The 23,275-nt window shown below is 37.0% G+C and overlaps 1 protein-coding gene across 10 annotated transcripts in view; it reads right to left on the bottom strand.

Moving 5' to 3' along the window:
* Positions 1-23,275, bottom strand: part of Grm8 (glutamate metabotropic receptor 8) — a 732,322-nt gene that overhangs the window by 179,783 nt on the left and 529,264 nt on the right. The window lies entirely within an intron of this gene.

Genomic DNA, 23,275 nt, shown 5'->3' with positions numbered 1-23,275 from the left:
ATTCTTGGACAATTTAGGGAAAAGACCTCAAGTAGGAGATTTATGGACTTATGGGATACACAGAGGTGTCCTACTAGGTGGGTCCCCTAAAGGTAGCTATGTTATACACCAGGGTATGTGACAAATTCTATGATATCACACAAGAAGTGGACTTCACTGGAAAAAGGGGAAAGGTACAAAGAGAGGTTCAACAAGGAGAGCATGCAGGTTGCCATTCTCCCACATCATCATAGAGAGATGGGTGGAGCCTGAAGAAGTTACTAGATACAGTGTGGGTTGCTATACATATTTTTTTTCTTTTTAAGCATGTTCGTGCTTATCAAATTTGTCATGGTGGATGGCGAGTTTTAATAACCATTAATTTACTAATTATTATTTTGAGTATCATAATCTCTCTAATTATGCAGCTCCAAATTCTAACATTCAGAAGTATGTCTTCAACAAAAAAGTTTAAGAAGACATTACAGGAAAAAGTAGACTGTATGACCTCTAAGAGACTTTCCACATCAGAGGCTTTGGTTTATGAAACACTTTGGAAAATATTAGATATTATTAATATTTCCCCTAATTTTAGTTGGCATTCTATTAGCCTTCTTCACTGATGCTGCAAAGTGAATAGAGACCTTAAATGTATCAATATAGACCTTTGTCCTCAATTCTATTAACTGATTCAGAGCAATATAAACTGCACTCCAGTTGCACATCATTTCTACCTAACTCAAACACTACAATTCAATCTCTTCTGATTCTTATTCCATCTCTCAACCTGCTGGCCTCTTACCATTTATTTCCTTTTCTTCCTATGCAGCAGACTCAACAAAAATCCATACTCCAGCTCTTCTGCACTGTTTGCCAGAGATTTAATAATCCCCAAGTAGCAACAGAATAGATTTATAGCTGTCTGTATCATTCGACTAAGGAATATAAAAGGCATCGTGTTTTTCCCTAGTCATAATCTTTAAATGCAGGTGACAACATTTTCTGTGATCTATTTAGGATTCTTTATCCCCTAAATAAGATGGCACATGTCTTCCTGAAGTGGGCACTCATATCCCCAAATCTGTATCTATAGAAATGCTAAGTTTGTATCTATACTCAAGACACCTCCATAACGACAGGTTCATGTGAGTTGTTATGTTCAGTCAGACTGTTGAATGGATCAAACGTAAGGTTTCTAGGAAACTTACCATTTCCAATGAGCTATGAAAGATACTGGAGAAATAATCATATAAAATTCCTGACCTCCAAGAACTCAAAATGTGAAAATAAAGAATAGCTGTAATATAATACCATAAGTATAATAAAGGAAAAAAAGTACAACTGGCTAATCCATGAGAACCACATGGCCCTAGACAAGTGGGGAAAAAAATTTGTGTAGAGTAAGTGACTATTGCAACAAGAAAGGCTGCTGCCCAGTTTAGCCTGATTCATAGGTGAAAGCCATCTAGCAATTGCCACTGGGTTTGTACAAAACAAAAATTAAGCACACAATCCTAAGTATGGAAAAGTAATTGCAAATAAATAAGTAAATCAGAATTCTGGTCACATTTCTAGGTGGAGAGCTAAAGTACATACATATGTCACAAATGCAAGAATTAATATGGGCCAAGTTATTGATCCTTCAGTCTTTAGGGAGTGAAGTGAGACAAAGCCTGAAATAGTTTGTTACGTAATAAATATTTGTGTTCTCCCCAAATTCATATGTTGGAATCTTAAGCCTGAATGGATGGTATGAGCAAGAAAGACGTTTGAGAAGTACATAAATCAAGATATTAGTGACTGTCTTTTGTTTGAAGCAACAGTATTAATGGAACCCAAATGTTAGCAACATTAGGATTTAATACTTTGGGACCAAAAACAATGCTGTGATTTGATCATTATCTTTAGAAGCTGCTTCTAAGGATTAGGATTTATATAGATCTAAAAATAGATACTGATTTCTTTATGTTTTATTTTTTATTATTAAGGGTATGCATGTTATATGTTTAATATCTGATAAGTGGATACAGACTATTGTTCTGAGTTCAAGAGAAATAATCAAATAATGCCACAGAGCAATCTGATTCTGAAGTGTCTGGTTATGTTGCAGCTGCTAAGTAGCTCAAGTTTCTATCCATTAAGAGCCACAGAGTGTCATCTTTATATAAAGTTGGAAGGAAAATGTGTTGGTTTTAAGTTTTAAGATTCTTTGGGCAAGAGGAGAAAAATGACAATAAAAGGGATACATCTTTATCTGAGCTACTTAAAGCATTTTCAAAGCATCAGCTCTCTCTGATAAACTAAAAGCACTCCTTAGAAGTCCTCCATCCAAAAATAATAAGTTTATTGTGTAAAGGATCTTTCATTAAGAGGGACTCGGCTGTCTGGAGAACTTGATGCATCTGAGAGTGCGGCTGCCTCCCTTTTAATGAATGCCCAGGTCATAGAGATAGTTGCAGATCAAGAATGCATATCTCACTTTCAGGAAGAGACAGTTTTTCAAAATTGATTAAAACAGGGACCTGGGGAGGCGAGGGTCCAATCCAGCACTAGTTTCTCTCCATTGTTTAAAGTTTACATTATAAAAAGCACTATTCTAACTAGTCATTTGAAAACTGTTTTCAAATTCAGAAAAATATTTATCTGAGAGTCTGTAAATCATTAATAAGAAATCAAAACTTCCCATCTAAATACCTGTATCTACTCCTACTTTTCCTTCAAATTCCTAAAGTGTCTGCTGGCAGAGCTTTCCTTGACAATGTTTCTTCCTGTTTCATTCATTTAACCTCTCTTATTAATTCAGTAAAGAGCATGTGCCATCTTCTGAGATCTGGGGTAGAACTAGAATTAAAAACAAGAGTCAGCAGGGTCCTTCCCATCAAGGAGCTTCTAGTCTATTAGTTCATTTTAAAATAAGTTCAATAGCTCATTTTTATACCACAAAAATTATTACATAAAAATGTATATACTGCAGGAAATCTTTCCCAAATGAATATTTTACATTCTATTATTTTTTAGATGCATGAATGAACAATTTATGATTAAAAGCTAGAATTTCCTGTGACATGCAATTTTAAAAGAGGGATACACTAAAAGGAAATTAATACTGAATTTTAGGGAGGGAAGGACTCTGTAGAGATCTGTTAGCGGAATGTTCTCATCTTACTGATGGTAACTGACACCAAGAGAGTGAAATAACTTTTTTCATCAAATATGATTGGAGCATCAACCATATGCCAGGCTGTAAGGTAGAAGCTGGAATCACAGTGATGAATGGGACCTATACTACTCTGCTGTAATTAACAAATAATTAAATTATAATTGTAGAATCTGGGGACATGAAAAGCATGGGTTGCTGAAAGAGTATAATAGACTGGTGAAACCCAATTTGTACATTCAAAAACAACTTTTCTCAGAGGGTCTCACATAAGGCCAACTTAATGAATAAGAGGCTTGTCCCAGACTGCATTAACTAGTGAGATGCACAACAGCAGTGAGCCAAGGATTCTTTTTCTTTTATTTTAAATTGGTTCTTAGTTATACATGACAGTAGAATCCATTCTGATATGAATATACAAGCATGGAATTTATCTTATTCTAGTTAAAACCCCATTCTTGTGGATGTATATTGCCAGGACCATCCATGAAATGTGCATGAACCCAATGGGCATGAAAGCCACTGGGTAGGAAAATAGGGTATCTAGGAAATCCCAGCCACACTCCTGCTGGTTTGAGACGGCTCAATACATGAGATATCCTACGTAGTTCTGCCAGGTTCAGCACTGCACTGGAGTTGGAGTGACCTGCTGGAGCCACCTAGCTGCACAACCTCTCAGAAATGGGTGTGGCTTGCCAAGATGCCATTCAACCTGTTGACTGCCAGACACCCTGAACCAAGACTCCACCCACTGAAACCCTATCCCTGCCTTTGATGTACTACTCTTCCTTAAATAAAGGACCTGAGCCATTTTCTAGTAGTTCTGTTCCAACTTCTATGTGAACTGGAGAAACTATTAGGCGCTCCTCTTTGAACCTAATTTCTGGCTCTGGCTCTTATTTCTTTACTAATTATCTCAGACTTTCATTTTCTCTGGTGGCTCATAACCTTCTAAACAGAAAACTACCTTGGCCGGGTGCTGGCAGCCAAAGGATAGCATACGATGACATCAGATTCATTCTACTGTCTTTCCTTTCGTATCCCCTCAATTCACAATAGCTAAGCTAAGGAGCCAGCCAAGGAGCCAAGGTTTCTTAAGGCACTATAGGCTTGCTCTCTGCTATGGCAAGTTCCCAACTGGTGGTTATTTATGGTGCAGCAGCAATGAGATTGTCAGTAGAAGACCGTCTACCTAGTTTATAAGCTCACCTCCTGTGCCTCCTGTCCAGTTTACTTGTCATTCAGTAAAAGTGTTGACAATATATACAACCCACGTTTCTTTGATCAGGAACGTGTATTATACTTGTTGAAGTTTCCAAATAACTAGGATTTGCTTTTTTAGCTTTTATATATCTTTAACGTCTTTTAGGTCCAAGGCAAATTATTTTTAACAATTTTTGTTTTATAATTGATGATATTAGAATTGAGAAAATGCAGTATATTAATATATATTAACTGTATGTATGTGTTCTAATTATTTCTTTCTGATAGTTAAATTTTGCCCCTCAGTGACATACTATACATTCTACTTAATAATGCAAAGTAAGAAAGAAGAGTTTTAGATTTATAACTCTTGTAAGTAACCTATTTATCACTAATAGACACACTTTATCATTGTCTTTCTGCCCTGGTATACTGTTGGCTAACATTATTAGCAGTTGCTTTGCTTAGGAGGATGTAAGGATAACTAACTCTGTACTGTTTTCCCAGAAATATTTGTTACTTCCAACTTTTTTGCAATATGCAGGTATAATTTGTGTTAATATGCAAATCCCTCAATATTAATACCCCCCCACACACGTGTGTGTGTGTGTGTGTGTGTGTGTGTGTGTGTGTGTGGTGTGTGTGTGTGAATGTGTTCATACTGAGTTACACTACAGATTTTCCTTCTTTCTTTCTACTGCATGGCTGCTTAAGATAAGAAAAAAAAAACATTTATTTTTAGAGTTTAATGAGAAGTGATTCTGGAACTTCAAATTTTTAGAAATATTGAGAAACAGAAAGCAGGTAGAGAAAATAAATGGCTTGGCAGTCAGTTCTTTGACTCCTTAATCCCAGTATTTATTATGTCTTATTTTCTATAGGGTCTTGTCTTCATACGAATGTACAACATCTAGGACCCCCTATTATTTTAGGATTCTCCACAAGTATCTCATTATTTAACAAAAGTTTCTATTGCTCTGTGTCAGCAGCATCTTCTCACCACCTCAGGTCCCCTTTAGAAAGCAGTCCATCCCCTGCCCCCAACTCCCTCATAGCTGGTTCCCTCTGCCAGGCCCTGGTACTCATCAGAGAGCTGCACCTATTGAGGGTGCTTCGGGAGGACCTCCTCTGACAGTGACATATTCACTGTTAATATAAGATCGCAAACCAGCCAGAAAGTTCTGCACATACCTTCACCCCAGTACCTATTCCTTATCAAGGAAAAGTTAGGGTGAAACTTAAAGGTTTAGAGATGTGATGGGTTTCTCCAAACTGAGTCAGTCACCTGTGGCAGAGCAGGAAATTTGTATTTTTCCAGTTTTACAGACATCCAAGCATCACATTGATACATATTTACCTTCAATTGCTAGGTACCTATTTTTAAAGGCAGATATATGAAGGAGCCTGTGTTAGTCACATTTCTATTACTATAATAAATACCTGACATAGTTAATTTATGAGGAGGAAAGGCTTATTTTGGCTCACAGTTTTACAGGCTTTGGTCCATGATCAGTTGGCCCCATTGCTTTGGGCCTGAGGCAGCAGCACATCATGGTGGAGCTCAAGATGGAGCAAAACCACTCACCTCATAGCCAGGAAGCAAAAATGAGAGGTGGAGGAAAGGACCACAATTCCCTTCAATGGCAGCAGCCCCCAGTGACCCAAAGACCTCCTACTGGACCCCCTTCCCAGCAGCATCACACCAGGGACCAAGCCTTTAACATATGAACCTTTGGAGAGGGTTTAAGGCCCAAACTCTAGCAGATCCTTCTTAGTGAGTATGTTCAAGGGTCTCGTAGCTTGAATGGTCTCCCTTTCTCCAAATCTATTTTTAATTGAAAATGAGTATGTATCAGATAAGTATTCGACACAGAAAAATTCATTTTTCTAACACTGGACATCATTTTTCCCTTCCTAATTTATTCACTGTATTTATTATTTCTGACTAATTCTCATGATAATCCTCTCCCCTTTTATGAATGTGTTTTACTTGTTTTTAAGAGGGACCCCAACCCAATATACATTAATAAATTAGCAACTGTTCTAAATATAAAGAGCATTATTCAAAGCCAGGAAACTTCAAAACCAAAATGGATATTTGTAAAGCACAATATCTTTCTTAAACTAACCCTTTGCCCTATAAATGCTTATACATATGTTCATTTTTCACCTTCCTTGACTATGTTTTCCCTTAAATTAGGAGTAAATATTATATAGCATTTCATCACCACCCTACCAAATGTCTGATGCACAATTAACATTTATTAAATGTTGGTTGAATGAGTGAATGAATGAGTGAATGGAAAATTAGAGATCAATGATAGCTGCACTTTATTAAAAACATAATTCATACTAGGGGCTATATAGGGCAATTTTCATGAATTAATTATTTTTCATGCTATTGTAAGGCAGGCATTATAATCCCAAATTTACAGATGAGAAAACAACTACTTAGAGAGGTTAAGTGGCATGGAAAAGGTTATAAATCTTGTAAATGACAGTTTTAATCTAAACCCAGTGCTGTCCTCTTTAATACCTGTACTCTTATTCACTAAGACAAGGGTCAACAAAGTATGGTATGTACTGCTTTTGCCTGCCACTGTTTTAGCAAACACAGTTTAATGGCAACACAAACTCACCTTGTGTTTACAGATTGTCTATGGCTGCTTTGGGGCTACAAAAGAAAAGTTGAATAGATGCAACCAAGGTAATCTGTTCTACAAAGCTTAAAATATTTATTATATGGTGCTTTACAGAAAAAACATGTGATCCTTGACGTTGGATATACTGAAGGAGCAGAGGGGAGAGGAGCAGTGAAGAAGCAGGAAATCCCCCCCACCCCCCGAGTAGTTTGGGCTCCATGTTTGCTGAATCCAAAATTTTATCCTACATTGAATCAAACAAGATGATGTTATTATGGGAAAAAACACCCAGGCAAGTCCCTAACTTAAAATCTGACCAGTCTTAGATTAACACTGGTCTTGTCTGTGCTGCTGCCTTATTTAATTTTTCCCCCGTTTGGTGCCATGGCTAACTCATTCCTAGTGAGTTCTCTGATAGTTCAATCTGGGAGCAGCTAAAGAGCTGAACTTCTTATTACATGATTAATTAGTCTTTCAAAGGGTAGACATAAGTGATCACATTATTCTGCTCCCAGTATGACTAAAAAACTAGTAAGCCTTTATCCTTTCCTGACTACTCTTATTTCTTAGGTATTTCTTCTCTCTTCCCTTCCTCCCCTCATATCTCCACCTAACCGCTCATATATAGACCTTATTGGATGTCAAGTATTGGTAGTATTAATTAAGTAGAATCCAATGCTCCCCTCAATCAAGTATTGAAATATGTCACATATGATACATGTTACCTAAACAAGATGTTTTTCCCAGACAGGTGCCTGGAGATAAGTTGCTTTTGTTGCAAAGGCATGGTCTCTGATGATGGGCAGGACTTTCTAACCCACTGCTCTCTTCATCCATGAGGGATGAGTAAATATTAGATTAAAGGCCTCCTGGGAGAAAATAAATTTGGACTGCATTCCCTTTCTGTGAAATAGTTATTAAAACATTTCTGAGGTTCTTAGATAAGGCAAACTAAAGCCAGAAGACAGGAAATTGCAACCTCCACCAAAAAAAAAAAAAAAGTCAAATTTTGTAATACTGCATTCTATATTGCCTAATGGTCCCTGGCATGTACGTATTATATTTGTGGATTTAAAAAGGTAATAAGAGGGAGGGAAGGTAGGAGAATGAGAGGAGAAAGAATAGGTGGATGGAAGGAAGATCAGAAAGGAAACGGTTTTAGTCAGATTTTTTGCTGCTGTGACTTAACAACCCAACCAGAACAATTGTAGAGGAGGAAACTTTATTTGAAGGCTCACAGTTTCAGGGGTCTTAGTCCACAGAAGGTTGGCTCCATTCTTTGGGGCTTGATGTTTGGATGAATATCATGGAGACAGAATGTGGTAGAGTAAAGCAGTTCATGTCACTATCAGGAAGCAGAGTGTAAAAGAATCCACTTGCCAGATACAAATATACACCCCAATGCCACGCCTCCAATGCCCCACCTCCTCTAGGCACACACCACCTGCTTTCAGTTACCACTCAATTAACCCCATCTGGTGATTAATTCGATGATTGATTGGATTAAGGCTCTTGTAACCCAACCATTTCTTCTTTGAACCTTCTTGCATAGTCTCACATGAATTCTGGGGGGACACCTCACATCCAAACCATAACAGAAACCAATAGGAGTTCTTTGGACACACTCACCCTAATGGAGTGGGTGGTACAGCTGATGTTCTGAACCAAGCACCTGGTTGTTGGCAGGGAAGGCTGATGTTGAAATCCAAGGGATCAGCTTGGGGAAATGGCCTCCTTGTGTATTATTATACTTGGTTCCTAGTGACTTTGGTGATAACTTTTTCTTTCTGAAAATTGCATAAGAGAATATCCTTCCTTGTACCTTGACGGGCTAAGTGTTAAGGGAGAGTATCTCTGCACTTGGTACAGCAGTGTCCAGAAGTGCACTGAAATTAGCAGCAGGTGGGGGGAGAGGTTATTTGTCTACCATATTGTAGGCCTGCCAAACTCACACAGCAGTGGGACACCATCAGTGGCAGTAAGTGGCCTGCCTCAGGACAGTTTCTGTACAGTATAGCTTGAAGGGGCCTCTGCTCAACAGCACAGGGAAACAGATGTAGGGCAAGAGGGTTAAATGTGGTTAAATGTGACCAACAACATTATAGATTCTCAGGATTATGTTGGTAAGGATATCCCAGTAAAGCCTGGGTTTTCTACTATTTCACAAATGAGGAGCCATGCACCTTCTTTTTGGTATATTTTGTTATCCATGGTTTTTTTAGTTACAGATTATGAAAGACTAACAGTTTTGTACCCTTGGTTGTCTTTCCATACTGATTCATCTCAGAGGAAAATACTGCACCAATATCTGGGTTACCATTTCCTTCCACTCAGAGATATGTTCAAAAACAGGCATGGAATTATTGACCTATCTCATCCCTCTCAGTGTGCCTGTCACCTCCCAATTCTAGAAGCTCACTTCCACTTGTTATTTAATTGTTTTATATTTTTTCAAAAATGTGACATGAGATATGCATAGAGAAAACTGAACAAAACTAAAGTATACACCTTAATGAATTACCATAAATTGACATCTGTGTAGATACCAAGCACAAAGATGACGCACTGCTAGCACTTTCAGATGGCCCCTTTTGCCCATGTGCCTGCTCTGCTCTACCTGTCCCAATCACGGAGGCTGCCTCTTGTCTAAAGATGGCCACTCTGACTTTTAAAGTAATTGCTTTCTTGATTTACTTTGGTTATCATTTTGGCCCAACTGTGCATCCCTCAGCTTTTAGTTTAGTTTTACTAGTTTTTTTTAATTTATATAAAATAAATCAAATTTTTTTCTGCTTGAACTCTATATATTATAGAATCTGTTCATCTATATGGCTACTTTTGACTTTGCTTGTGAGAATTATGTTCATTGTTAGAGTTCTCTGTAATTCACTTATCTTCATTGCTGAATAGGATTCCATTGAACAAATATACTATAATTTATGCACCTATTTGTGTTAATGTACATATGGATTGTTTCTACTGCTTACTATTATTTACATTAGAATTATCAAAATTCTTTTATATATCCTTTTGTTCAGATTAATGTGTATTTCCATCAAATATATAACTAAGAATGTAATTAGTGGATCAGTTGGTACCCATCAATCATCAAGCACTGCCAATTCCACTCCTCCTAGAGAGTCTAAGAATCCTCATAACTTCAGATCTTTATTGAGACCTGTTATTCTAGTTTTCTTTAAATTTAACTATTGTTTAAGGTAGATATTGCTATCTTATTGTGGTTTAAAATCGAATTTCCTAGATATTAATGGGGTTTAGAACCATTTTAAATTTTCTTTTTTGTATTAGTGAAGTGCATATTCAAATCAATCAATACTCATATCTTCTTTTGGGTTGTCTTTCTTCTTCTCACCATTTTGTACGTATGTTATTATCAGATAGGTTTTCCGGAATATCCATAAACACTTCAATCATTACATATATTATAAATATCCTGTTCCATACTAGGGCTTCCCTTTCCACTCTCTGAACATTTCCATTTAAAAGAAGATGCATTTTAAACAAAATCATTGTGGCAAGTTCTCTGATAAACAAATTTTCAAGGCATTGTGAAGTACACAAAAGGAATTTCCAATTAAACCCAAAAAGGATGAGAACTCAAAAAATGTCTTAGAAAGGTAAGATGACTTGCAAACATATTCATATTTTCCAAGAAATTAAGGGAGCAGAATTTCAATGCAAAGAGCCTCTGACTCCTCTTGCCTTATTCATGCAACTCAGTGAGAGAGCAGTATTCTTGACTAGAGAAAATTTCAAAGAACTTCAGTGATAAATAGAGCCCTAAGTATAAATAAGGAGAGATAAAAGACATCTCTAAGATTTAGAAGCATAGTTTCACTTTAAATAAATATTCCCAATGGTGTAAGAAAATGGGTGAACAGAAGGGAAGTACGGTTGTCCTGGGGTGCAGAGCTGAGCTTGATGACAGTGAGAGGGAGCGTTGGGAGTTGCAGACAGAAGACAACAGTGAGGCAGGCACTGTAAGCGATAGATAATTTTATCAAACTTGAAGTCCAGGAGATGTGGCTTTAACAACTCTTTCTGTACTCCCACAACAATGTGACTATAGTATATAAAGTAGAACCTTCTAAAAGTGACCGGAAACGTTTCCTCGTAGTTTGCTGGACAATAAATGAGCAGGCGGTGAGAGCTCTCGCTTTGCCAAGAGATGGTGCTACCATGTTCTCCTCACTCTTAGAAGAAGAACATCATCCTCTCCCTGAGTTCCAAAGTCCCCAGATTCAGAGCAGCTGACTTCCTCAGAGACCAGGTACAGAACAGCTACTAGAAACCACTTTGCCTATCAACCAAATAACCCGCAGTGTCTTTACAGGCACTGTAACGACAAGGTAAGCAATGAAGAGCACTGTCCCTTTAGTAGAACATAAACATGTTGTGTCTCCAGAAATAGCCTGGCCTGGCCCACCTCAGTGTGGGATGGAGAGCGGCATGCCTCCTTCACTGACCCTATCTTGGTAGTTTCACTAATAAATCATCTCCCTTAACCATGTGATCCTGTGGAATTCACCTTGAACCATGTTGCCAAACAGTGGCCTGGGCAGATAACAACTATTCTTAGCCTTGGTATCCTCCTCCATAAGACAGGAATCACACCAACTACAAAAATGAGTTGTTGTGCAGGGTGAGCCAGATTAATGTGTTTTAAGATACTCAACACTAGGCTAAAATAATTAAAGCCAGGAAGTCTCAATTTCTCAATTGAATGATAATGCCACAGTGCTGACTTCAACAAAATGACTCTCTGGAGTATGAGGGGAGGTGCTGGGTAGAGCTAGAAAGGAGATCTGCAAAAAGTGAACTAGGTGGAAGTAGATGTACTCTGCAAATGTATCCCATTAACAATCAGAGATTGTATTTTCACTTATAATAATGATCCAGTGGCTATTTTGTTAGTGGATATATATACAATTTATGTATATACCAAATACATGTCCAAAAGTCTCTGCATGATGGTCAGTGGATTTGTGCTTATGTGACAAGAATCAGAGGATTGTGAGTGTCTTTAACAATTGTTGGATTAAATAAATACTCTTTGGAAGGTCTGTTTTCCTTTGTCAGAACTGTGAGGTAGGAAGAGATTCTCTGTAGAGCAGGTTTTAAAGAAGCTGGACAGATGAAAACATAAAAGATAAGCTCTAATCGTGCAAATAAAATAGTCAAAGCAATAGGAAATTCTAGTGCTAACCTTCTTGCATTGCTGCGGGGAATTGCTTCTGCATTTATTGCTACCACTTCTCAAGCCAGTCAGAGGACTAAAATTTGAGAAATGAGTTAAGACAATTTTGGAGTAATGAGACTCCACTTGGGGCCACCTGAAGAGGTAGGACTGAGGCTCAGGAAGGAGAGAAGTTAAACAGAAGTAGGAAAGTAAAAATGGACAGCTCAACATCTACATGAGCTTCCCGCCACTGAGACCAGAGCTGGCTGGATAGGAGGAAGAGGCTCTGACTCCTAAACACAGGGCAGATTTGATAGCTCAAGGAATTCAAATTTTATTCAATCCGAATTTACTTATGTAGAGGACTCCGATATATGGGTCCTTTTAAATGTAGGTAGAACCAAGAGTGATTAAAAATCTTATAAATTAAGTGACTTTTAGGTCTGACTTTTAGGATTTTTTTTTTTTCTCTCAATGGCAGTTATAGGATAGCATGATAGAAAGACCAGAGCTCTGGAACTCTGAGGGGAAGAGCAACAGGCTATGAGAAAAGAGAATTAGAGAATTAGAAGTGAAAGATAGACCTGGAAAAGACAAGGTTGTCTAATAGTGAGTTGGCTTTCCCTGTGACAAGGGCTTTGACTAAGGTAGAAGTGACAGAGCTGAGTAACACTGAACTACAATCTTGAAACTACGTCTTCTATCACAGAGGTCATCCTGGGAAGACCAGCAGCACGTAACAGAAACATACCAGGGCTCTCAGCAATAAACTGAGAATATAGCAGGATCCCAGAGACTGCATCTAGCATCACCTCTCTTAAAGGTAAAATATAGAATTTTATGCTCTTCTGAATGAAAAAATAAATAAATAAAAATAAGACCAACACCACACACACACACACACACACACACACACACACACACACAAACACTGCTATTTTCTCTTCCCTATTATAGATGAGTTCCTTGCTAACTTTGAATTATAGAAAGGTTATTTTAACTTTAACTGAACTACTCCTTCAGGAGTAAATTCCTATCAAACTTAATTCCTGAAAAAGTTTTTTTTTTAAACACCTTTCAAATATCAGTCTTATGAAACAAATGTAAAATCAGAAAATTAGTAGGTCATACTTTATGGGAAATTTCTTTTCAAAACCTAATGCTTTGTTTATTTAACTATCCATATTAAATTATCTCTTCAACAAGAATGGTGCCACCCCATCCCATTACACAAACACTCAATAGGTAAGAGAGACATCATAATCACCTGAAACTTGACAAAAATTAATTGGTGATGCCACTTCCCCTAAAGATTGCAGTCCTCATTTACTAAAATAACAAATGACAAGGCAGAAAACCAAACTGTCAACATGGGTAAAAGAAGCTATAAATTTACTGGAGGTTAGTGGATAATAGACAGTGTTATATTAATATTATTCCCTTGTGAATCACTTCCAATGGAATTTCTTTTATTAACAATGTTTCCTTCCTGATTATGAAGTAACCAGTTCTCCTTTTGGAAAAGCAAGGAGAGAGGAAAAAGTACAAGTAAACAATAATAATAATAAGACTGCCAACCACAGATATTCATTATAGTGGATTAGCATTCCTGTTAGTCTTGTGGTTATATGTAAGTAGCATACATCATACCAAGTATGTGCTATGAATTTGATATTTATATGTTTTAATTTTGTTAAATTGTGATAATCATCAATCTTGATGCCCATTATATTCAATTTCATTAAAATTTATGTATGTTTTTTCTAACATTAAAAATTTTTTAAAAATCCTTAAGCATGAATACTTTTTATTTTTAATATAACATTAGTTCTTAGAGTAAAATTCTTAGAAGTAATGTTTCTGAAGCGAAGGGCATTAAGAGAATAACTGCCAAATGATTTTATATTTTGCTTAATCTTTTTCTAAACACAGAGAAGAATACTCTGATTCTGTCCCTCTTATACACCCAAAGTACATTTTCTGAAAATATTTTCTGATTCAGAAGGTGAAAAATGTGCCTCAAGTTATAGTACTTTGTTGATTACACTGTTGAAAATGGCTCACTCAAAAGTAGTTACTTTTGTGAATTGTTGGAATATGCTCTTGTAGATTGATATTTTAAGACTTAGGGAGATTAAAGGAAGTTGTTACAAATATATGTCATCATTGTGAATATTCAATATATGAAACGTCTCTCTTATATTTGAAATAAATATTTCACCCTTCTACTTTTTTTCTGAATTCAATCATGATGTGTAAGCTTTTTACTTGGTTAAATCCATTTATAGTTCCCTGTGTAATTGTTTTTTAACTTTCCATAATTAAAAATAAATCCTCTCCTCCTACAGATTAGACCACTATCTTTTAAAAAAATGCTCTTTAATTATTATTGTCAGAATTAAATGAAACTAAAACTTGTTAATGAAATTAGCTAACAAAATTTTCCACTGCTGACCAGATATTTTAAAAAACATGGAACTGTTCATGTTTAATGGTGTATAGATTTTCTCAAGCTGGATAACTGTGAAATAGAGTGTAACCAATGATTTGAATATAACTGTGATTAAACTTTCCAATGTTGGAAGACATTTTTAATGGAAGCTATTATCTATATTTATAGCAGTTTCATTTTTTACTTCAGCTGTTACTCAGTTTTTCCTAGGTTTTCATTCTTTTTTTTTTTGCAATTGATTTGCAAAGTATTCCATTAATTGCCTCATAACTGTCATATCTGTGGAAAATTGTTAGCATGTCTCAGAGTGATCAAGAAAGCTTTTGAGTGTTGAAAGCTTATTTTAGATCTCGTTTCTCATCTGGGTTCTGCTTAGGAAAAATGAGTTAGATTTAATAATGCCTTTGTGTATCTGCTTTTAAACTATAATAGTTTGGGTCAGTCACACCTTTGAAATATGTTTGTCCCTCTAGGCTCCTTGAAAAGTCTGGGCAGTTCTTGTTCAGCTCTATATTCTAACCAGAGGCATCTCATCTGGCCAACAATGGCTTCTTGTCTTGATAATACCATGTACCTGGTGGTCTGGGCTTAAGTTTGGAGAAACAGAATTTGTGTGGTCCTTTCCTTGCACCCTCCCTCTTGCCTCATGGGTCTCCTGCTAAAAATGCCCGTGATTTTTCAGAATCTTTGTTCTTACTAGGGTTAACAGAATGGGATGGGCTTTCCAATAAGGATGAACAAGAAGAGGAAAGATTGAGATGTGCATACTCGAGAATAACAGTCTTTAGGCAGATAAATCATGACACATTCAAATACTAGGTTAGTAATATGTAAAGATGTTTTTAAAGGGAATACTATTTTCTTTATAAAGGAGAAAAAATGTTATCCAGACCAATGTCTTCTATAATTTGAGAAATACCACTTTTCTGCCAAAAACTATCATGCACTAGCAGCACAGGGCCAGAAGATATAGTCCCTGCTCCCAAGTAACTCATAGCATGGTGAGCCGGCTGTCTAAGAAATACTGTCAGAGTTATACAGAGGAAGTCCTAAATGCCAGGGAGCAGATCTTATGGATGCTCATCTCAGATATTAACATCTGCAAAAATTGCTAAGGCATGTGCCCTCTAAACTGAGTTCTAAAGGAAGAAAATTTCAAGCAGCATGAATTGAAGATTAGAGGACCAAAGCTGTGAGGAAAATAGCCAATTTACTGTCCTGCAAGTATCTGAGCAAAAGTAATTGGTCAGGAGAAAGAAATGAAAATGAAAGGCTTACCAAGACCCAGTGGTTAAGGTTCTTACGTGGTGTGCTAAAGATTGTGGATTCTGTTCTAAGCCAATAAGTAGGTATTGAAGGATTTAACCAAGTCAGGGGGTATGATCAGATTTGCATTTTTGAAAGATTTCTGTGACTGCAACTGCATGAATAAAAGATTGGAGAAGGATGGGGGACACATTAGCATAAAATCTGAGTTAGACATTCAGGAAAGAATTGATGAGGGATGTTAAGTAAAGACAGTGTTTCTGAAGAAAGTTATAAAAGAGCTAAAAGAAGTAAAATATGACAGTTGATTATTTTGTTGGGAAGATCGGGGGGTATGTCTGAGATGCCCCAGACTTCTTGCTCAGCAACATGGTGAACCAGGAGCAACTTCAGGAAGAAAGATGGAATTGAAGGTAGACATAATTAGCTCCATTTACTGTGAAAAGTACAAGAAGATATGCAGGGCCAGGAAAAAGGTACAACTAGTGACATGAGTGCTGCATTTCATTGGGTGCAAAATTTAAGGAATAAAAGAACCCAAAATGAACAACAGCTAAAATAAATAAGCCAAAAATCTCAGTAGCAAATACTACTGTAATGAACAAATTTTAATGGAGAGATGCATGTATGGAATCAAGACAAAACCTAAATAAACCCTTGTAGTTTCACCTGATTTTAGTTGACTTTAAAAATCACTAATTCTGGAGGTCATGCAGAGAAGCAACACGTTATTAGTCTCTCACCAACTGTGCTGTAGATAATACCTCTGACACCATGGGTCATGATGATAATGGCCACCTAGGATATTTTTCAGGGACTTTAATTTGGCTTTTCTGAAAGCACTGATTCTTCACTTGGGCCTCCACATGTCTGATGAGTGAGTAAAAGAGGATGAAGGAGCCTGGCATCTGCATCTCTACCTTCACATCATATCTGTCTCCTTTGCAATCTTAACCCTTAGGTCAGATTTCTGCTCAACCCTGCATGTGGACATATTACTCATTAAGAAATGACTAGTCTAGAACTATAATACAAGGTTGATTTGACCTAAACTTACCTCATTTCTTTCCTCCCCTTCCAAGGCTGAAGACAACAAGGTAATAGCAACAAAACAGGCCCCTGGAGCAGCACCTAGAAACTTCTAGTCATGGGTTTCCATGTTCATGGCCTCCCTGCTTCTCCACTCCCTTCCTACAAAAACCCACTAACCCCATTTCCATAAGATGGCCTTTGTTGGCAACAGGCATCTCCTCAATCTAATTTGGTTTGCTGGCCTTCTGAATGAATCTTCCTCCTTGTCCAAAAACTTTGTCCTCATGTCCCTGGCCTGTTCAAGCAACAAGCAGATGAACTTGGCTTAAGCAACATGTATGAAGTTGCAGTAATGTTAGAGCAAGTCTAGAGATATACAGCATGAGGAATTACAGTTAATAATATTGTATTATATGCTGGAAACTTGCTGAGAATAAAATTAGGTGCCCTTGCCTCCCCCCAAAAAAGTCTGTGGATATGGATATGTTAATTTGCTGGACTATAATAATCATTTCATTATATATATGAAAAAGTGTAGTGTAACACCATGTTGCACATTTGAAATACAGTGAAAGAGAAGGAAAGAAGTGTTATGGTTTGGATGGGAGGTGTCCCCCCAAAACTCACGTGTGAAAGGCTACAAGAAGGATCAGTGAAGAAATTATTGGGTTGTGAGAGTCTTAACCAGTGAATTAATTCCCTGATAGGGATTAACTGAAATGGTAGGGTATGGCTGGAGGAGGTAGGAATTGGGCGTGTGGCTTTGGGGTATATATTTGTACCTGGCAAGTGGAGACCTCTCTCTGTGCTTCTTGATCATGATTTGAGCTGGTTTCCTCTGCCACACTTTTCCTCCCTGATGTTCTGCCTCATCTTGAGCCCTGAGGAAAGGAACCAGCCTTCTATGGACTGAGACCTCTGAAATGGAGCCCTCAAATAAACTTTTCTTCCCTAAAATTATTCTGGTCAGATCTTTTAGTCATAGCAGCAAAAGAGCTGTCTAAAACAGGAAAGGAAAAAGAAAGAAAGGAAGGAAGGAGCAAAGAAACCAGAAGAGAAAAGGAAGAAAGGAAGGGAAGAGAAAGGAAAGAAAATGAGCTAGAGAGAGAAGGGCAGGTAGAGAGAGAGAGGCCTTTGTTTTGTGAATAACATCAGCACAGTTCCCTCCTGTGGGTCATTTTTCTCTTTCTTCTGAACGGTTTATAACATTTACTCACTTCTTTCCGCATTTCTCCCCATCCCCAAATTTAGAGGAATTAGTATGCAATGCTTATCTTCCTGCAATCCTCTCTTTTGAACATCAGTCAGCATTTACTAATGTGAAGCTGTAACAAGGGAAGAACAAAGCAACATTAAAAACACTGTTTGCTGAAAATAAAAGAAGTGGTGTTTAAGTGCTGCTCACATCACTTCCAAAATATTCTTATCCAACTGTCAGGTGGAAATTATACTCCAGGCCGCCATAGCTGGATATCCAAGTTCACTCAAGTCTACACCTTGGAGCGATTTTTCCATAAAACACTTCTTTTCATTTCAGCAATAAAATACCTACCCAAATGGTGAGAAACAATGCAAACAAATGCAGTGAATGTTTGTTATTCGTGGAAACCTGTTTTCCTTTGTGCTTTGCTATTGTTTGAGTGAAGTTGCAGAGGTCTATAATAATGGAATAGATTGCAGAAGTGCCCCTGAGAACTACCTCTCAAACATGCTAAGTAACCAGCCTGTCAAATTAAAGGAGTCTCCGAGGCTGCCGCTTTTTTTGGTCATCTTTAATTAGGCAACCCTCTGGTGAAAACCTTACAATTAAAATAGGAGTTTCTTTTCTCCTAAAGTAAGTGGAAAACGAATTTTTTAAAGTGTATGTAGTGGCTTGCTATTTTGTTATACTTTATTTAGAGTGTTGTGGAAAGACTGGAATATAACAAAACCAAATCATAAAATTGCAGCAAAAATAAGAATAACGGAAAGCCAAGAAAAAGAATGCTTTTCTTTGATAACGTAAAGTGTTTTACAAATATTAACTACATTAAAGTTGTTTCTCAGTCACACTTAGATCACAGAACAATCCAGGCATTTCAGTGTGTATGCTCTGTGCTAATCACTGCAATTCGTTGATTCTCTGGGATGTCCTGGGTAGAGAGAGTGTGTCATATTATGTTGGATACCTGCAAGTATCCAGACTTCTGTTACTGTTAACACTTCATTCATCTGATGCCACCTACACCATAAAAAAATGTTTCCAATCAAGCTACTTTTCTTTTCAAAAACTTAACAACCATTAGTGACTACCATAAATAGATGAATGATGGGTTTCTTTGCAATCTCAAATAGAGCCTGCTATAGAACCTGAACTATTAGCAGGCCAAATAAATACTCACCAAACTATTAATTACACATGCCTTGCATAAGTGGAATATATTTCCTCACAAAATTCTAAATTATGTTAGTTTCGAAGGAGAAAGAACATGGTCTAGCACCTGATATTTGAAAATTTCATACTTCCTCTGTAAAAATTTACAAATTTCTTTTGAATGTGGAGGGAGGAATCAGTAGATAAATTTCTGAATGTCTGTATAATAAGGAGGGTTGCTGTCTAGGTTTAGCAATCACTAGAACCTGAGGGACTTTATCTAATCTTAATCCTGCACCTGACTGCCAGGCAGCGCTCATCACTTAACCTCTCAGGGAATTAATGGGTTCATCTGTAAAACAGGATTGCCATCAAAGGATTCGAAAGGAAAAGACTAATGATGGAATGAGGGTGGATTTAAAGATCTGACAAAGCTATCAGAATTCATGGCAAAGCCACTTCCCATTCTTTCCCTCGATTGTAACTGTACTGCTTTTATGAAGAGTGAATTCAATAAAAATAAGCTTCTAAGAGTTTTGTGGTGCTGGTTCGTACCTGCTGGGCTGATACTAAATGTAAAACCCACTTGCTTTAAAAATGTAAAATGGAAAGCACTTTGAAAATTCATGATGTTTTTATTTGATACCCAAGGAATTTTGACTCTGGTAGACAAAACACATACCCCATAATTTTGATTAGACAGATAAATAAAAAAGCAATTCATACATTTATTTTTATCACCTTCTTCCTTTTTTATTTTCACTTTCATTTTTCTGTTACACTTTGAATCTGACATTTATGTTTCTTTGCTTCCCCCCCCCCCCCCCGCCAATCCCTGAAGAAATCAAAAGATATTTTTCAGGCTCTGAGGTGCCATTTTCAGTCTCTGATGAGGTTTTCCCTTTGGTGTCTGTTGTTTCTGGGTTCCAGACAAAGACCCAGAGTGGTCCAGATATGCCTGAAGCCCACTAAGGGTTTGCTGGCCAGAGCCAGCTACATCTCTCTAGTTGCAATACATTTTTTTTCAGGACAACAATAAAAAGTGCATTTCTCTGTGATATAAGATCTAGGTTTCTATGGTTTGAATATGGTTTGAGTCTGTCCCACCAAGGTCCATATAGTAGGAGTTTAGTCCCTGGTGTGCTGGTGTTGGAACATTACAGAACATTTCAGAGATAGGGCCCAGTGGGAAGTAGCTAGGACACTAGGGAGTGGCACCCTAGAAGGGATTAATGTAGTTGTTATATATATAAAAAAAAAAGCCTGGCCCCAGAATCTCTGTGGCTTCCTCTTTCACATGTGATCTCTTTCCACAAGTACACCCACCATTGTTATATCATATCATCTGCCATGAAGCCCTCAGCAGAGGCAAACAGATGTGAAAGCCTCATCTTGGACTTTTAGTCTCTAGAATTGTGAGCTCAATAAGTTTCTTTCCTTTTTAAAGTATCTATCCTGATGGTATTTTGTTATAAGAACAGAAAGTAAACTAAGACACAGGTCTACTGATAGATAAACTTACATGTTTTTGTTTGTTTTTCTTTTTGCCAGGCACTGCCATCTATTCAGGGCAAGGGGGTAAGCACTGCCTTCTAGGGAAATGGAGGATGTTAACTGAACTGCTATCGGTGCCATAGTGTTATAGAAGAAATTCAGAACCAGAGCACATATTGTTCAGATCATTAATAGAGTTATCTTAATCATCCAGCTTTGCACAGTGATTATATTAAGTAGGAGGTTGGCATAGCACAGATGGAACAACTGGAATTCCACAATTTCTAGACAACTAATGAACAGGAAAAGCTGTTTCATGTGCCATTATCTAACAGAGAGCATGCTGGACCTAAAGACAACCAGGACATCAAGAATTTAGTATAATGAAAAAAAAAAAAGGCTAAAGACTACCAGAATTGAATATAGCATGCCTCTGCATTCTATTAATAATTGATTTTTAAGAAACCCTCTTTCTGTAAGAATGTTAAGTAATCTTTCTTTATATCTCAATTTTAATATTTCCAAGTACTTTCTCATTCATTAGTAAACTTTATTTTCATAACAATGATTCACATTCATTAAGTGAGTTGATTCTCATATTCTAATAATGCTAAAACTTTAAAAAGTTTATAATTTACATATTAGAATTTAAAAAGTTGAAAGAAATTAAACATATAATTTAATAAAGGTGGTGGAGAGGCCTCTTAAACTTCAGTCCTAATTTAGTTCATCCTGCTGAAAGCCTTTCTTACATCAACCTGTTATATCATCTAATGAAATGAAATTGTCAATTACATTTATTTTTAATGTTCAGCCAAAAATGCAATTACTCTAGCTTTCAGACACCTGAAATCCAGTCTAACAAAATTTCAAAATTTCATTTTTGAACTAGTCATACAAAACAAAGGAGGACATAATGTTGTCATTTCCCCAAGTGGAGATTTAGTTTTATGTTCTTAAATCAAAATTGCTTCCTAAGAATAGTTAATTCTTTTTTCTGCTATTTTTCCTACAACATCTCATAGCTTGATTCCTCCTTCTCCTTCCCATTCCTTCCTTCCTTTCCTGTGTCTGTCTCTCTGTGTGTGTGTGTGTGTGTGTGTGTGTGTGTGTGTGTGTGTGTGTATCCTGGAATTACATTTCCAGCACAGGGGGCAGTGCTGGGCTCTCCATTGCAAATATTTCAAGATATAATAAGAGAACCCAGAAACAATAAAATAAGTCAGCTAGATTTGGAATCAAGTTTGTCACAGCTGATCCCAGCCACAAGCCCAGAATGTTGGAGGTGGGCTGCCTTATATTGCAATTACACCCAATGCAGATGGTGGGAATACAGTGACCTTATTAATTAATACTGCTGGCTCATTTGTAGCTATTATCTTACTTAATGTCAGTGATTATTATATGATAAGTTTATTTATTATTGTGCCAAATATGGAAGGGATCTCAGAGCTGTCTAGTCTTATAGTTGTTAAACCTCACCATGCACTAGAATCATTAGTAATTTTTATAAAGAAATGGATTCTTTAGTTCCCCCAAGGAAATCAGTATATCCAAGAAGATTTTTTTTATTTGTTTCTAGTATACTCTCCCAGTAATTTTGCATAAAATGATATTGGAAGACCTTCCAGTATAACCCTGATTTTTATTTTCATTATTATAAGATCTAGAATCAAGTCCAAAGAGTCCATATAAGGTTTTGTGAGATTTTATTGCAGTCAGAAATACTATAAGAGGTAGAAAATTGCTATCATTGTCCCTGTAACCAAAACACCTGACCAATCACGGGAAGATAACTAAAAGAATATACCAGGTAGAGACATCTGGATCCCTCTGAGGCAACCTAGGAAGACCAGACTGGCAGAAAACAGTGATAATAACAAGCAGGCTGACTGTCTCAGTCTGTTTGGACAGTCCTATTCCATGCCTGATGTCTTATTATAATTATTAGTTGTGTTATCTGCTCCTCTCTTAAGTGTCCTTATTTGGGCAATTAGTTATATGGTCTTGCTCACCATACAGAAATCCTATCAGAGACCAATGAATATCCTCTAGTGAGCTGGGGGCAGATCAATAACAGGTAGGCTCTATCTTCCACTCATTCATTCATTCAATACAGCAATGTATTTGTGCCAGTTTTTACAGATGCCACGTCATGCATAAACAAAGAGAGCTTATTTCCTTATAGGGCTTATTAGGCTAGTAGTAGGATATTCATAATATTTAAATGAAAAACAAACAAAAAGATAATTAGAGATTACAATAAAAATTTTTACAGGTAAAACCAGGGTGATATGTATGATACCATTTTATCAGAAGAACAGGTAAGATGGGGGATGACTTCTAGAAGACCATCATCTGCCTCAACCTCTTTTTATAAAACTTCTTGTACCCTATAGAAAACTGAAAGTTGTCTTTCTCATCCTCCTTAATAGAAAGGGTTCCATAATTACTCCTTGCCAACCAGATATACCTGTGTGAGGCATCAATGAATTGA

Source organism: Ictidomys tridecemlineatus, chromosome 2, assembly GCF_052094955.1.
Source record: "Ictidomys tridecemlineatus isolate mIctTri1 chromosome 2, mIctTri1.hap1, whole genome shotgun sequence".
In the NCBI taxonomy this organism is placed as follows: Eukaryota; Metazoa; Chordata; class Mammalia; order Rodentia; family Sciuridae; genus Ictidomys; species Ictidomys tridecemlineatus.
Note: the sequence above shows the minus strand (reverse complement) of the source record. Positions and strands in the feature narration are given on the sequence as shown.